The sequence below is a fragment of the Onychostruthus taczanowskii genome, unplaced genomic scaffold (genome assembly GCF_017590055.1).
Source record: "Onychostruthus taczanowskii isolate IOZ18803 unplaced genomic scaffold, ASM1759005v1 scaffold80, whole genome shotgun sequence".
Classification (NCBI taxonomy): Eukaryota; Metazoa; Chordata; class Aves; order Passeriformes; family Passeridae; genus Onychostruthus; species Onychostruthus taczanowskii.
The window spans coordinates 718,252-736,386 of record NW_024505893.1 but is presented as its reverse complement, the minus strand read 5'-3'; positions in this window follow the sequence as shown (position 1 = coordinate 736,386).

The window sequence follows — 18,135 nt, the reverse complement described above, 5'->3', positions numbered from 1 at the left end:
TCCTGGAGGGAAATGTGCTCCACACTAATCTGGCTGCTGCATAGTAGCTGGGATGGTGGGGTGGTGGATGGATCAGGAGAAAGAGGATTGCATGCACAGAGGTGTTCATGGGCCAGGACAAATTGTGGCTGACCCCTTTTGTGCCTGGGGAAGAATTGTGTCTTCTCCATGCTTCTGAAGTGCCCCAGGCCTTGCACACAGGAGAGGTGATTGGGCTGGGGCATTCCCCTGAGAGGCTCAGCCTGGAGAATGGATGGCACAGGAGGACCTAAGAGCAACTTCCCAGTGGTACAGGGAGCTCTGCATCAATCTGTGACTCCTCCAAGGATGTGATAGTGGATGCTGTGGTTCTCCTGTTGCAGGCTTCAGGCTGTTGTGTCACTGCCACTGTTCCCCTGAGTCCTCGTGGGTGTTCAGAGTTTGTGACCTTCAGGATGAAATTGTGGACACCCATGTCCAAGTTCTCCACATTCACCCAGAAGGCAAGCACGCAGGCCCACAAATCCCCATCTGTTGCAGGTGGTCTACTGCAGGTTTTGGGAGGTCCTTTGGTGGCGCTGAGGCTTACACCTTGGCAAGGTTGGCCTGTGGGAGTTCTCAGTTTGGCAGAGCCTTGGTGGAGGCAACAGAGAGACAAACTGCTTCCCAGAGGGAACAGAGTGTCCCAGAAACCAGGATCCTGAGACCTGTTTTCTGGCTCTGCTACTGGCCTTGGGTGATTTTGGGCAAGTTCCTTCACCTTTCTGTGCCTCAGTTTCCTTAGCTTGTAAAATGGTGATAATAATTCAAAGTCAGGCTGGATGGGGCTCTGAGCAACCTGATCTGGTGGGAAATGTCCCTGCTTATTGCATGGGGTTGGACTAGATGGCCTTCAAAGCCCCTTCCAACCCAAAAACCTGTTCTGTGATAATGTGGTGCTCCTCTCTTAACCAAAATAATAATCCTAGACTCATCTGGGACCTGCTAGTGGATGTAAATATTCACTGCTGTGGTTACACAGGAGCTGAGCTCTTATTTGTCAGGGCAATTTTGTCAATATGTAACTTTTAATTTGTTCTGGCAACTGCAGAATAAACTGCCTGATCATAATATAATTTTCAGGGAGGAACATTTCCTAACTCTCTCAATCTGACCCTTATGAAACATGGGTGATTTTACTACTTGGAGAAATTAATTGTGCTGTACAGTATCTGCATCTTTCCACCTACACACTTTTATGAAATGTTAGGATTGTTTTTGTTAGGTAGTGCTGCTTATGCCTCAGCAATTTCCAATGAGTATCTGACTATAAATTGCTGAGATGCTTTCCCAGTGAGCTGAAAAATTATTTAGGATAGGTTTTATTCATTCCCCTTACAGAAAAGTAATAATGCCAGGCAGGGTAGGACCCTTATTTTCCATAAACAGATGCAAGATTTCTTTTTTCCTTTTTTTTTTTTTTTTTTTTTTGGTGTTGCAGTTTTGTTTTCTTTAAAAGTTTTACACTGAACAAATAAATAACATTTGCTGTGCACATGAGCGTGTGCAATTAATTCTCTCTTGTGTGCTTTTACAAACTTGCTCTAAGGAGGTTTGAGTAGTGTCTCAGTTTGGAAAGACAGGTGTCTGCTAAGGAAGGCAAGAAATGGAAACTAAACCCCCTCCCTCTGAATTGTTATAAATTTGAAATTAAGGGGGGCTCTCAGGCAAAGATATGGGAGCAGGAATAACAGTTCTTTATTAGGGAAGAAAATAAAAATAGAATAAGCAATGCAGTAAATCAAAACAACACTGACACAGTCAGAACACCCTGCACATGATATACCTGACACCCTGCTGGTCAGGGTGCTGGTAGCAGTCCAATTGGAATTGTGGCTGCAGTCCTCCTGGAGTGTCAGGTGTGGCTCTGTTGGAGCAGGGATCCTGTAGAAGAGTGTAGTCTTCCTCTGAAGATCCAGTGGAAGAGGCAGCTGTTCTTCTGGGAATCTAGTGGAAATGCTGTTCTGCTGTCCCAGGATCTCAGATTACATCCAGGTAGGAATGCTTGGCTCCTCCCTCTGGGTGGAGCATCTCCCAATGGGATGCTGTAATTTTCTCATGCAGTGACACTCAATGTCCCATTAACCGATGATATCTCCCTGGAGGGAGGATGGGTTGTGGAGGAGATAAGGAAAACTGCCCAATTAACAGAAGATAACTGCCACACCTCCAACAGATGGCAAATAGAGCACACAGTGCTTTGGCAATCTAGGACAAGTAGTGAGGAAGCAATAAGAGCCAGTGAGGATTCGCATTCCTCTTGATCTAGTTTGGATGCTAGTGCTGTTTTCAGAAGGTTCCTCCAGTCAGGAGATGCTGTTGGAGGGGACAACAAAGCAACACCCAGATGTGCCTCAGAGGGGCAGACACATGGAGCCACAGAATGGGACAGGCTGGGGGGGCCCGCAGTGGTCATCTGCTCCAGCCTCCCTGCTCCAGCAGGTTCATCCTCTAACACATTGCACAGCATTGCCTCCAGACACTTCCTGGATATTTTCTGAATATTGCAGTGAGGTAGACTCCATGACCTCTCTGGGCAACCTGTTCTTCCTCATGTTCAGGTGGAACTTCCTGCATTCCAGTTACTGCCTTTTGCCTCTCGTCCTGTTGCTCAGCATCACCGAGCAGAGCCTGGCTCCATGCTCCTGGCACCCATAGAAGATGTATGCAAGATGGATCCATGAAAACCTTCCAGGGAAGAGCCATGGGAGGGTAACACCAGGATGGATGTCTCTCAGGTGGTGCAAGACCTTGACCAGGGATACAGATCTGTTTTCTGCTGCACAGCTGAGTCTCAGCCAGGGGCTGGCAGCTGGGGGCTCAGGGTTTACTGCAGCCCAGTAAAGGGCCTGGCTACACTGGGGATGAAAGCAGGAGTAAAAACTGGGACAAGCCAAGAGCTGTCATCTCCTGCCATACCCACTGCCACTCTTGGGGCTGGCAATCCCCTTCCAGCAGAACCAGTGTCACTCCATCCCTTTTTTTTTTTTTTTTTTTTTTTTAGCTCTGTGCAGATAGGTAGAGAGGGCAGGTTGCTGCTGTTTCCTGCCTGCTTCCTCCCCATCTATAATTTTCTGCCTTGCCTTTCAGAGAGAGCATTTTTCATTCCTTTTGTTGGATACAAATGCTGGTAACTGAGGCCAGCTGGGAGTGACACCTCTCTGACAGGCTGTGGAAGCATCAGATGTTTAATTGGTTGCTCCACCCTAGGATAAATAAACCTTCAGAGCCTCAGCATTGAGTATTTAATCAGAGGAGTTAAACATTCAGGGAATTGGATCACTTGATCTCTTTGCTTAGAAGTTTTTCTGCTTCTCCTTGATGAGCCAGACATGCTGACAGTTGGCAGAAATCTTAGAGACATTTGTGCAGAGAAAAGCTGGAGCTGAAATGTTTTTTTGTTTGTGTGGTTTTTTTTTTTTTTTTTTTTTTTTTTTTTTCCTGATTGATTCTGGAGACTATTAGATGAAGTTATTGAAAAATGGGAGTGTGGTTCAAGCTCTCTGACATTGGTTTTTCTTTCTGAGCACATCCTTCTCAGCACAATTGTGCTCCCAATTTATGGAGAGAAATTACTTTTCAATCAGTACTGCTGGAAAACACAACCCAACAGGAATTCACAGCGTTTCTACCTCTTGGTTTTCCCTCTCTGTTCCTTTTTGGCTGCATGTCATTCCTGAGCAGCTGCAGCAGGAGAGATGGGATCATGAATCACTGCCTGGGGGAAAATGCAGATGTTCCTCTCATGTTTCTCAGGAAGGAAGCTGAGTAATGCCATATGCAGGTGTTAAGTGCAGGTGTGTTTGAGGAGTGAACTCCTGGCCACCTGTAGGTTGGACCTGGCAGAAATCTTCTTGGAGGCAGAGGTTTGACAGCGTGGTATTGATTTCACATTATTTAATTCTCATCCTGATGAAAACATTTGGCCTTTGGACAATGGTGTTTTTAATTCTGCCCAATGCAGAATGTGTCAGGGTGTCAGCTGAGATGGATTTGAAAGCATTGCTCCTCTCAGGCCCAGGGGGCTTTTTTTCCAAGAGCTTCAAGTGGAAAGCAGATGGTTTGCAATTGCTTTTTGTTCTGAAGTGAGACACTGAAATGAAAATAATCTTCAATGTATTAATTGCAAATACCTGATTAGCAATGATAAAAGTTTGCTGCTTAATTAGATTTCAAAATGAAAACTGTGTAGAGATGATCACAAACTTAAGGTGCCACTTTTGTTACAAACATCCTATAATTCATAAACTTTACTTTGTGAAGGGGAAGAAGAGGAAGCTTTTCTGTCCCTCCCACCTCCTTTAATTATTACCTGAACCTGCATTAGCTCATAGAAAATAGAGAAAATAGACCCATAGCGATGAATGGGAAATGAAATTTTGTTCTGCCTCTGGCTGTCATGCAACATTCATCCTTTTGAGGGATTTTTGCTCCACCTCTGCAAGCTTCATGCACTAATGCTCTCATTTTATTGGCACAAACCAGAACATTTTCTGCAGGACAGAGTCCTTTGGGGCTCTGGTCCATGTTGCTCTGGGGAACCTGATGTGTTGGAGTCACTGCTGAGGTAAAATAAGTGCTTTATGCTGTTATTCAAGTGCTTATTATACCTTGGACCCCTTGGATTTCTCTTGACAAAATAGTTCATATAACTTTCAGGTTATTTAGCTCTTCCTATTATTCCTTCAAAATATGAAATAGAAGTCTCCTTTCAAAGAGAAGAATGGATGCACTTGCATAAAGAAAAGGTGAAATGAAACATCTGAATCACTCTGACCTACCCAATTCTACTGAACAAATTTCATGCAATTTGTGATTCATGTCAGCACCCTCAAAACCATGTTATTTCCATCAAATTGATGATGCGTCCTTTTTCCTTCCTGCTTCTAATGAATTACATTCTCACTGCAAATTGGATCATCTAGCCTTCCACTGGAAGGTCAGGGATGTTTGTGTGAGTGGGGAAAGCATGGCTTGTTCTGTTCCTGCAGTTCTCCATGTAGCCCTGAGCTCCCTCTGGCTTTCCTCCCACAGCTGAGTGACTGCTCCACATTCCTGCACCTCCCCTTGCCCCTCTTGCTGATGTCTCATCCCTTGTGGAACCCCTTCCAGCCCTGGGCTTTCTGTCTCTGTGTAGGATTTCCAGCTGGGTGCTGCTTCAGCTTTTTGCCCCACTCCCTTTCAAAGCTGTACCTGTGGTGCATCCTACCTGATGAAAAGAGAACAAGGTGACTTCTCTTGAGCTTGCCGTAAGGAAAAGTCTAAAAGCCAAGCCATGGATGTGCACTTTGATCTCCTCCATGGGAGAAAATAGGGCAGTGACAATGATGCTCAAAAGTGAGCCTTTCCTCCTGCAGAGCTAATCAGGAAAAGACCCAAGGCAGGAAAAGGAAGGGAAAGATGGGAGGAGATAAAAAAGCTGCTCCTCTCTCTGTTTTTCAGCACCAAACTCATTCTTGCAGGAGCCCCTTTGCTGTGCAGACATCTTCTGCAAAGGTAAAAAAGGCTTTTCTCCATTTTATATTAGAGATGGACCTTCAGTTTAGAAAACCCCAAATCCTGGGTATTTTATAGCCTAAGCTATCCAGAGTTTTGAGTCATAAACTCACCTCCCACAGCTGGCTGTGCAACGTGCTCCTGACTCGTTCCTGCCTTCATGCACATGGCATTACCCATCCTCACACTGTCTGACGTGTGTGTGGCACCAGAACAGCAACTTTAACACAGTGTGCTCCTTCCCATCTGTGGAGGTTGGCATCTTAGCAGCTCCACATGCCAAGGGTTGGGGTGTGGTTGATATTCCCCATGGATGGGGGTCAGAGTTCCTGATCTGTGCCGCTGTGGTTATTGCCAAAGCTGAAGTTACGCAGATCTACTCTGCCCCATCTCTTATGCCCACCAGGGAGCTGTGGGTGCCTCCAACTCTGCACTGCAGGAGCTGGATTCAAGCATGCCAGAGTGCTCCTGAGCAGCTCAGCCATTCCTGATTTCTTCCTGCAAATGTTCAGAAGCTGGATTTCATTTCAACATACCAGGAGCTGGTTTCGGCTCATTTCCTGCAAAAGCCAGCAGCGTGCTGGGCTGAACGCTCAGGGAAAGCCAATTTAAGCAGGGCTATTGCACAGAAAGCCAGTTGTGAGTGATCTGTTTAATTTCAGCATTCACAGTGTGTGCTGGCCTGGGAAGTGGCCCGGATCAGGGAGCAGGAGCCAGGCTCTGAGCTGCACGTGTTTACAGCAGACTGTGCTGAAGGAGCTGGCTGCAGGAAGATGCATCACTGAAGGTGGTTGAAGATAATTTGAGAGGGTGATGCCTTCCCAGTGCTATTTCCCTCTTGCAAGGGATAAATCCTCTTGAGAGAGAGGATTTTTATCAAGGGAAGAGTTTCTGGCAAGTGACTTCATTATAGAATTATAGAACAGTCTGGGTTGGAAGGGGCCTTTAAGGACTACCTAAATAAACACCCCTGCAATAAGCAGGGACATCTTCACTGAGACCAGGTTGCTCAGAGCCCAGTCCAGCTTGACCAAGAATGTTTCCAGAGACAGGGCAGCTACAACCTCTACCTGTTCCGGTGTTTCACCGTCCTCATCATAAAAAACGTAATTCTTTCTAATCCAAGTTGACCCTGCTTCAGTTTAAAGCGATTAGGTGCCCTGTGACCTTTCCAGCCTCAGGAGGCTTCCCCTGTGCCCTCCCTGCCTGTGAGGGGTAATGAGCACAAGGAGCACAGCTCTGAGGCTTTGTTTTGCCACTGTGGGTGGTGCAACAGCTCTTCTATGCTGTGGTGCAGAGGTGGGCAACTTCTCCAGCTCCTCTTCTCTGGTTTTGTTCCAGTAGAATGAGCATTATTTTGTTCTTTTCTGGTTTCCTGGCTTCATGCAAGTCAAGCCCTTTTCCTGAGCAGTTCTGTACAGCTTGCCTTTGCTGCTGTTCGTAGCACTCTGTGCAGTACAGAAAATGATGCCATGCCTGTGATGTGCTTGGCAGAAGCTGTATCAATTTCACCAGCAGAATTCATTCAACTCATCCGTCACAACCACAACTACCAATAGTACAAATCCATTTGACAGCAGCTTGTTCACCAACTCACCAGTTTTGTGTTCCTGCTGCAGCCTCTTCTTAATTATCAATGAAAGGGGAACTGTGTTATGAGGTGGTTTCAGCTGCAGCAGAAATAAGCAAATATTTCTTCTTCTTTCTGCACAGAGCTGTCAGCCCAGCTTTTGACCTGTATTGATCACTGTCTAGGAACCCAAGCACAGGCAGAGAGCGCAGACACAGACACAGACACTAAAAAACAGAGGGAAAAACCAGGAGAGCAGTGAGGTTAACTGCTGCACAAGATCAGAGGCTCATTCAGTTTGGTGGAAAGCCCTGGAACAAAATGGGTCAAATGTGAATTCAAACCAGGGTGCTTTGGACTTTATCCTGTTGGGACTTGAAGTTCTCCATGAGCAGAAATTTTTCCAGCTCTCTGGACAACCCATTCCAGTGCTTGAATATCCTCATAATAAAGTAATTTTTTTCTTAAATCCAGCTGGAATCTGTAATTTCAGCTAATTTCTGTTGTTCCTATGGACCAGAATGAAGTGGGGCTTTGCCTCCTCAGCAGCCTTCTGGTGGGCACTGGGAGTGTGCTGTTTGGGCCAGGGTCACTATTGTGCCACTGAATTTTGGTGTACTCCTGGTCACATCACTTCCCTCTGCTGACATTTCTCATCTGTAAATGATGTCACAGTGATGACACTTCGTACAATATTCAGGGTTCTGTGCACAGTTTGCCTCAAAAGTTTTCAGAGGAGGAAATGTCTCTTGTAGCTTCACAACAACCACCAGCCACTCCAGACTCTGGACCAGCATCCACAGCAGCTAACTGTGCCTCTAAATTTGTAGCTTTCCTTCATTTGAAGTAAATCCCCACCAAGAGAGATAATTTCAAGATTCTTATATGTATATTCACACATTGTTCTTTTACAACACACACACACACACCCTGTAAAATATATGTATTGTAAAATATTACCCTACTTAATAAATCATTGTAAGTTGAAAAATTTATGTGGCCATAGCAGCCACTTTCTCCCAGAGGTATAATATCTCCTTTTGACTTAAACAGCAGGAAGGTGGTGACCACCTAACTGGAGGACCAGGGAGTTGACAATAATTCCTGCCTGTCACGAGAAAGTTTCACATTAATTTCTTGCACATCACCTTTGTTGCCCCAAAGCTGCTCAAAAATTTCTTTCTTGCCTTGCCCACAGAAAGTGGTGTTTGTTTGGTTTTTTTTTTCCTATTGGAAACTCTCACAATGAAAATTGCCCAAAAATGGAGAATGTTGTTGAAATTACAACCTTTATTTGATTTTTGTAGGAGTACATGGAAATACAATTATTTGGTGAAACTGCCAGAGAGTCACATGGGAGCTATCCTTCAGAGAATGCATCTAATTTCCCTCATGAGTCAGACTCCCTTGTCATATAATTTCTATTGGGAAATCATTGGCAAAAAAAAATATTTATTTTGAAGTCCTAATTAGAGCAGTTCTCCCCTCATCAACTAACAACAAACCCCTTCAACAAAACAGAGTAAACAAATAACATTTCTTCAGAAAAGTGGACCTTGACAAAAGCCCTAAATAATTTAGTGAGAATTTCAAGTCTTGAAAGACAGTCTAGATGAAAAAAACAGATGAAAAAACCCACTCTGCTAGGTTATGTTCTGAAAGTTTTCTGTCAATTTGCTGAAACTTTAGGAGTGAAGGCTCTCAAGAGGGGCAGTTCTGAAGGAAAAAAAGTCAGTTTCTCTGTGAGTATTGAGAAATACTCTGCAATCTGCTCAAATGACTGAGTTTCAGAACTATCAAATATTTGTATCAAATCAATTATGAACAATGTAGAGATCCCAGCTTATTTCCCATGTCATTTCACTTCATTTGAACCGAGAAATAAGTTTATGAAAAGGATGATCAGAGCACCACCTGGGAAGAGGACAAGAAACAAAACCTCACTCACTGCATTAAGCCTTTGGAACAAATTGCTTAAACAATCGAAAAGATTTATAAAAAGAGGAGCATCTTTCACCTTGGGGGTAATTGAGGCACCTAATACAGTTGTATGAGGAAGAAGTGCACAGAAACTTGGAAATGCTAAAGAAAAGAAAAGGTTGAAGGGAGAGGAGGATTTGCTCCTCTTGTATTCCATTGAAATCTTTCAGGTAAGTTAAAAAAACTTTCATAGGCAGCAACATAATTTAACATTCACTGGGAAACCAGCAGGTCCAGGTGCTGAAAGGAAAATTATTCCTTCTCATGCTCACACTCCCACCTGCTATAAACATACCTGACAGGACTCCTCCTGGCAAACTCTTCAGTGCCCACATTGCAGAGGAGGACAAAGACAGACTCTCTGGCAATTTAAGCACAGCTTTTCATTCCTCTCCTTTTCCCCCTGTCTGCGCCTTTCATGACCAGGTAGATCAGTGCCATGCTGGTGGCCCTGGGCACCAGCAGCAGGTAAATCACAGAGAGCAGGGCTGGCAGGAATTCACAAGGTCACTTGCTGCTACCTTTCCTCTGGGCAGCATCAGCTAAATTTGCACAGGTAACTCCTTCATCCCAGAAGAGTTCTTCCCTAGCAGTACTCCAGTGTGAAAACCCAGGGCACAGTGAATATTTCTCTGTCTGCTCTGGGGTGTCCTGACCCCCAGGGGAGCACTGACTTTGACCCTCATTCATGGAGAAAGTTTCCTAGACTTCAAGGTGGACTAGAATCCACAAAAGTGTGAAATAGATTATAGAGGGTAGGGCAGGTGTATCACTTGGTGAGAAATTTAGGTTTTGGGATTTTTAGTATGTTGTGGACGGAAGCAAGATGGAGAGCACAGGGTGTTGTCCTGGGTTTCTTCTTCATGCTTCTTCTTTCTTCTTCATGGGTTTGGGTGGCATTTTGTAATTGGACAGAAAAGTCTGCATTGCGGGCTTCAGGGATCAATTATTGGGTTAAAAGGGAAAATAATCCAGGTGTCCTTTCTTAATTGGTTAGTTGAGTCTTAAAAGACCTTGTAACAAGAGATAGTTAGCCATTTTGTGCCTTGCTAATGAAAAGGTGCTGAACTCAGGTTGTGAGACTGTTTTACTGATAAGAAATAATAAACGCCTGAGTCCCAACATGAACTACCGTCTCCAGTGCCTTCAGTCCAGACCCAGAGGAACTGACAACTGGGACTCCCACACTCCAGCATGGGAATTTTTTTGTCTCTTTGTTTGGCTGGACTGAACCAAATCTCCAGAGAATGAGCCATTCCCCAGAGTCATGGCTATGGAGAGGGAGAGATTACCTCTGACAAAGAAGAGTCCCTAAGCCAAGGGACCTCTCCAGGCTCTCGAGGACAGGCTGAGGAGAGGAACTGTTGCTGCCAGAGACACTGGATATCCTCAGGGAGTGTATCCCATCTTCCCTTAGGGGAGTGATTTCCGTTGGAGGTGCTATGCAGGATTTGTTGAGAAAGGTGGAAGTGCTGGACAACAAGAGAGAGAAGGGGAGAAAGGTGAGGGATGGGGAGGGTGTGATTACAGTTTTCCCTCTTCTCGCAGTGCTTTGTGGAAATACCAGCCTAGATTCCATTTGGTGCTGTGCCCTGATGGATAAGGAGTGCTCCCTTTAATCCAGGAAGGTGGTACAGAGAACAGGCATCTCCTTTGGCAGCCCAGGGCTCTAGAGGTGGGAGCTGCCAACAGGGACAGCTCACCTTGACCTGGGACTGCCACTGCAGCGCCCGGCTGTCCTGCTTCCTGGGAATGGAGAGTAAATGAATGTTGCTTTTGAATTGAAGGGCTCCCTGATTCAATGAGGAGACATACCTCAGGTAATAGGGAAGAGATTTATGCCTTGCCAAAGCAGGCAGGAAGGAAATAATTCTGCTGTGCACAGATCGCTCCTTCCATCCGCTGCCACTGCTGCAAGGCACTCTGGAAGAAATTCAGGTGTCCCTGAATGAAGCAAGGCTCCTTTCTACTGCCAGGGGTATTTTAGCACCAGGTAGAATTGCTTCCTTTGCAACATTTATTTTCTGGGGTAATTTTCCTACACATCCCCGAGGCCACGCTAATGTGACTAATTCCCTTTTATGCTCAACTAAGCAGCTGATTGATCCTTGCTGGAGCTCTCCCTGTATGGACAGGGGTCAGAGCAGCACCCAATAACACAGAAAAATCAGCTGTATGAGACACTCAGCTCCCTACAGCCAGGAAATTTCTTTTCCCAGCTACTCTTCCTGAAACCCCATCACTCTGACAGAAAAAGGATGGTGCCCCGTTCCCTCTCAATTAGGAGCCTGGAAAGAGGATGTTTGGCATCTCTCCTTAAGTGCCCTTGTTGTTCCCTCTGTGCTCTGGATAGTCAGAGCAAAGTGTGTCCATCATTCCCTGACTCCCAGTGCCTGACTCCAGTGATGATGGGATGGCTCTCACTTCAACCCTGCTGCGTGTTCATAAGTCATAAAGCACCTCCTGACCAATTGCAGCATTTGTGGCCATTCCTAGCATTTATGTGCACATCACCGTGTTTATGGAGCAATGCACAGTTGGGAAAGCAGATGGTTTGTTAAAAAAAATAGGAATGCTTCATTCAGGCAGTCAGGGAGAAGTGACTCAAAAGCATGAGTGAGTAGCCTTTGGGAATGCACAGTTTTAAAAAAGATTTTCTTCATCGGACGCAGCAGAACTGCCCTGTCTGGGGCAGTGGAGTTAATAAACTTCAGAGGGATTTTTCAGAAGTGCCTCAGGTTTGCCAGAAGGAAATTTCTTATCCTTAATGACCTGTACTGATAAATTATTTAGGTGTCATTGATAGTCTCCCCACTAGTCCTAATGAAGGCCAAGTCAGGCTCTTTAATAAGCACAATGATGCAGTCTGCACCATTTGGGTCCTTGGTAGAAGCTGTGCTGCTCAGATGATGGGAGCTGATTAAATCTGTGTAGCTCCACTATCCAGAGATAACTGTCCTGAATGTTCCCATTTTTCCTTCTGTCAAAAAATAAAAGACCTATTTGGTGAATATCCATCAAGGAAGGACAAAATTTGGATGCCCGACCACAAAAAGGCAATTTTTTACCGAAAATCCCACTGGTTTAGTGATATTTTGTACCAACAAGAGTTAGGGGCAATGTTTATCAGCAGAGACTGCAAGTTTAGCAATTCAGATTGCATCCCTTAATGCCCCCTAATTATTGTCCCTTAAGGTCCAGCACACACCTGTATTACTCACCCACAGTGTTTGCACCTGGAGGAAAATTAAACTGGGAGGTAGGGAATAAAAATTTTGGTTTCAAACAGAAGAGGAAATGACATGCTCTCTGAAGAGTGGAGCACTTCTGCCCCTCAGTTCTGAGCAGAGAACATCCTAGGAAAAAGAAAGCAGGACACACTCCATCAGCCTCTCCTGCAAAACACTGACTCTGCAACCTAGATGTTGTTGTGCCTGCTAAAACTGCTCAGTGGTGTTGACTGTGTTATCACCTACCCTTCTACTGCTCCTGAAGGAAAAGCTGAGTTCCTTAGTTGGCAAAATCAGTAAAAAAGAATCATCGCGGGAATTTGTGCAATTCTCTCCTCAATGATCCCACAGTTCCTAAAAGAGGTCAAGCACAGCTCAGCAGGTTGGATGTACAGGAGGGAGGGAGCAGAAACCAGGTTATTTTCTGTCAGCACTTCCAGAATGCAGCATCTCACAGTGCATTCCATCTGCAGCTAAATCAGAAACTTTCCAGACAGCAGATTTTGCCATCAGAAATTGCAATTTTTTTTTTGAAAGCAAATTCTTTTATGAGAATATGGTGGTTTGATTTATATTTTTAGTGGGGAACAAAATTGCAGTGAATTATTTTGGATTTGCCATTTTTTAAAAGCAATGCAGTGTGTGCATGCCACCTTTTCTGGCCTTAAATATCCTTTGTTTCAGTCTGAGAAGGAGAAACTTCATTTTCATGGTGGTGTATTTTAATCCTGCTCAATCTTCCACATGTTATGGAGCTGTTTTATTTTTACATCTATGGAGAATTCAACAATTAGCTTAGATGAGAAATTTATTCAGAACTCTCTGTGTCATGAAAGTGATATTCAGAATTTCACTCCAAAAAAATTGAATGAAAAAAAAGATTTTTACAGATTTGGGCTTTCTTCCCAGCCAGCAGCGTGCTCCCAACTTCTAATTGACAGCCTTCTTTGGGGCAGGTTGTGCTCTGCAATCATCATGGTCTATTCATTCTTATGGAGGATGGAAGGGCTGTTGGTGTTCTAGGCAGTCACTCCCAGGCACCACAGGGTGGTCACAATTTTCTGAAAAATCACCTTTTTTTTTCCTCTCGCTGCTTGGTGTGGCGGCTAGCATGTGTGTGCTTGGGTTCAAAAATGCTCAGGCAATTTGGGAGAAGAAAAGTTAATTGTGGGCTATTAAACATAGAGGGGCTCTCCTCCAGGAGCCAAACTCCCTGGAGCTGTCAGGAGAGTGGCTTGGGAACAGGGAGTCTGGATTGAAAGGGGGTTCCTGGACAGGGAGGGGTGACTGGAGGACTTTTCAGGGTCTCTTAAGCCCCTGGAGGGTTCCTTTCCCTCTTAGGAAAGGAACTTCTAAAACTGGGGTAGGAGGAGGCATAATGGTGGGAGAAAAGTGGGATCTGAAAAGGAGACAGCTGGCTAAATTTTCATGTTGTCACTTGAAATTCCAATCACTTTGTTGCTGATTTTTCCATCCATCACCAAAGTGGAATGAGAGCAGAGAACCATGAAGAGTAAATTTATTATATTGATCTTTCTCTTTTTTCTTTTTTCTAATCCCACATCTAGGCATGACCTGTAACAGAGAAGCTGTCAGGCACCTGCCTTGCCTCCCTGTGGTAGATGAGATCAGCTTTCTTCCAATTATGTGGATGCTGTTTGGATTGCTCAGCGCCAAGATGACCCTGTACAAGTTAGGACAGCAGGAGGAGGCCTGTTCCTTGCCTAAGGTATCCATTTGGAGACCTGAACCTCAGCTAGATGTGTGTGCTCTTAATGAAACTCTTACCAGGTTTGCATGGCTCTGTCTTCCAAGGCCAGGACTCAGCCCTGGGGTTTTAGTGAAAGATTAGGTTGGTTTCCTTTGGAATGAGAGTTAGGTCATGGTGATGTGTTTGTGCCCTGGCACAAGCAGAGCTCTGTGTCTCAGACCTTTAACTCTGTGCCTCACCTCAGCAGAGTTTGGCAGAACAGTAGGGAGTTCCAAGGTGTTAGGATAAAGAAGAGCAAAAAGAAAATTATTCTTTCCTGTGAGAGTGGTGAGCCACTGCAACAGGTGACCCAGAGAATTTATGGATGCCCCATCCCTGGAAGTGTTCAAGATGGATGGAGCTCTAAGCAACCTGATCTAGTGCAAGGTGACCCTGTCCATGGTGATGATCTTTGAGGTCCCTTCCAGGCCAGGCCATTCTGTGATTCTATGATCCACCAGTGATAAAAAATTACTCATCTCTCAGATGCAGAAAAGAGATTTTCTGGGTGTTTACAGTCAGGGGAGATTTTCAGACAGACATGGATTGCCTTTCTAGTCTTTGGTGCTCAGCTGTAGCTTGCTGCAGGTATGGTGTCCTGGATCCCTTGGAGCAGGATGTTGGAGAGGATGAGCAGGGAAGAGCCAGGCAGTAGCATTACTGAGTGGTAGCACATAAATGGTGCACAAGGAGGTTATTTGGTGGCTTGATTACATTGTGTAATTACCTCCAGGAGGGACAAGGTCAGCCGCTAAGAGACTATTAAATGAAACTGAGGAAGACATGCAAATGGATTTTTTGGAGGTCTTTTTCCATCTGTTAAAGTTTACTTCCTACCTTCACTGGTTTTAAAACATCCATCAGTAGTCTGTTCAAATGCTGGGCTTGGCCCTGCAGTGCAGGACTCAGCAGGTACCAGCTGGAAAGTCAAATGTTATTGATGGGCAGGGAAGGGAATTGCAGCATGAATCTGTTTCCATTGCCTCCTGGGAACAGGAGTGTTGAGGACTCTCCGCATGTGGCGACACAAGGCTTGATTCCATTTCAGAAGGTTGATTTATTATGTTAAATATTATATTAAAATATTACATTAAGACTACACTAAAAGAACAGAGAGATCAGAAGGCTACAACAAGAACAGAACAGAATAGAATAACAAAATCCTTTGACTGCTCACAGCCTTGGCACAGGTGGCTGTGATTGGTCATCAATGGAAAATAATCCACATGGACCAATCACAGATGCACCTGTTGCATTCCACAGCAGCAGATAGTAATTGTTTACATTTCTCTCCTGAGGCTCCTCAGCTTCTCAGGAGACGAAAAATCCCAACAAAGGATTTTTCATAATATCATGGCTACACAGGAGCACATCTCTGTGGAGGGAGGGAATCAGTCCTGGGGTGAACCTTGTGGATGTGTTCATGGGCTGATGTCTGCTCTATTCCCAACAGTCTAAGGTGGACTCAGGAACAACAAAAGTGAACTAGAAGATTAACATACCTAAAATTCTTGTGGAAAATATATCATATTATGTGTTACATGTTCTCTGTGTGATTATTTTCTCTGGGTGATTATTACTCAAACTGGAAGTAGAGCAATGTTTGGAATACAAGTCTATTGGTCTATTGATGCCACTACACTCTTGATCAAATTAAAACTCAGTGACAGGTCCTTCATTCTTTTCCCCCAAAAAGGTTCTGTCATGCCCTCATTCCTCCCAGTGTCTGTTTCCCAAATTTAGCAACATCACTTGAATTATTGAAAACTGAATTATTTAATGTCTCCCACTTCTCTGACAGGAGCATGATGGCTATTGACAATGGGCCATCAATCATGTTTTAAAAAGAGCTGTCAGTATGAGTCAGGAGAAAGAATGATTCAAGGACTTCCAGCAAAAGATGAAAAAAACACTAAAGAAGGGCCAAGTGAAATCTTTCCCTAATGAAAGCCTCAAGTTATAACCAGAAGCTGTGTGCTCTCAGAATTCCTCGCCCAGGCATTGTTCTGGTTGTCTCCAGATAAAAGAAGCTGCTACATCTTGGACTGGTGTTGTAATTTAATTGGTGCCCAGACGGATTTGTGAACAGTGCTTTAGAGCCTGCATTTGAATAAGCGTTTTCATCTCACCTGCAAGTGCTTCAGACAAAGTGCAAATGCAATGAATAATAATAACATTGGCTTCTGATCACCCCATGCCATGAAAACTCATTAATTAAGTGTTCAGTGGAGGTCAGAACAGATGTAGGGAGCTAAAGTCTGCCAGGGGTTCCTCTGGGATGTAGTGATTTTTAGGTGCTTAAAAGCTATTAAAATAATTCCCCTATTTTATTTTCAGCACTGATTTTAATGAAGAAAAGTAGCCAGCACGGGGTGAGGAGACAGAATCTGGTTGTCAGAAAAACAACAACAAAAAAAATGCTTGGGAGACCTAGGGCTGCAAATTGGCATTCTGGGGGAAGAAGTTCTGCCCACCAGAGGCCCTGCCTGGGCTTCAGCAGCCCCTCAGGGGTTTTGCTGCACCCTTTGACCCACAGGGTGTACCAGGCTCATTTTTTCCCTTCCCAAATCTGGCTGCACACATGGCTTGAAGGGGTATATCCTGGAACCTGCTGTGCAGAGGCAAACACCTGCCTCTGCTTGCAAGTGAGACATCCATGGAGAAAAAGAAAAAACTAAATATGGGAATCTCTGATTTCAAAGGCAGACCAGATTTGAGGTTTGAAGGTTTTGAGCAGGGTGCAGGTGCGGGAGCAGCTCTGTTTCCTATCCTGTCCCACAGAGCATGGGAACAATGGTCCCATGAGAGCAAAAGCAGGAGATGCCAGATAGCCAATAAAGGAATCCTGGTTTGGTTTTTTTCCTCCTTAAAAATCACAGCCAATTCATTGCTATAGGATCTGAATGTAAACACATATTTTTTCTAGCTCCTACCGTATTTTTGACATATTTAAGAGTCAAAGCTTAGACAGATGAGAAGCCAGGGTATTGGGAAGCCCAGGGCTGGACTCAGGTCTGAAAGAAGCTTTGTCTGAAGGCAGATTGTCAAACAGCTGCTTCCTAGATTTACTGCTGTTGCTTTTCTTCTTCTGCAAAGCCCTGATGGCACTGTTTGAAGTTGGCTTGCCAAAACACGCACACACAAATATGCATATGTGAAAGCACCACGTCTCCTTGCCCTTGGCTCATTTTTTGTACCTTCATCACAGGACTGTTCCCAAAAGCATCAGTTAATTACCCTTCCTGCTTCCCAGGGGGCCACCTTTGGACAAGGCTCATTGAACCAGAGCTGGGGTGAATTGAAGTCAATCTGCACACAGGGGAAAAGTCCCACTTCACTAATCCATGTGGCACAACTCCAGCAGAGACATCCATCTCGGTTTCTTGTCTCTCTGGGGAAACAGTGAGTGACAGATTCTGGAAAGAGCCTGGACCATTGAATTTTTAAAATCTACTTGCTTTTACTGTACCACTGTCAAGCTTGTGAGTTCAAGAGCAGGAGACAATTCCCCAAACTTGTAAGATGGGCACAAAGCTCATTGTCTTGTAGAAGGTGATAAATGGGCATTCCTCTTATTTGCCCTCTGGGTTCTGAGGCTGAAAATGCAGGATTACCAGCTCTGTCCCCAGCACAGATCAGCTGGCATGAACAGAAAAGGGATCACTGCTGCAGAATGAATTGGTTAGGCTTAGGAAGGATTTTGGGCATATGCAGATGTGATTTATGCTCACTGTGGTCTCTGAGTACCATGAGTTAGAGAGCAAATGCCCTCTAACAATGAAATCCTTCCACAGGAACCCTGGTAGAACTCTCAGCACGCCCCATTGCAATTCCAGTCCAGTGTGGGTGGAGGGAAAGAAGGCTTTTCCAAATGCTTGTCCCTGTAACGTGTTCCTTCTCTCACCTTCTCTGGCTGAAGGTCTGTCATGGCAGGACAGAAGTGGAGAAAGGTCTGAGCCACCGAATCAAAGAGGGACAGCAGAGGCTGGAACAGGCAGTAGAGAAATGGGTGTTGACAGAATCTTTCTCTGGATCAGGAAGCTCTGGCTGTGACTGGGTTTGGACACCAGCTGCACTGGCTGATATTGTTG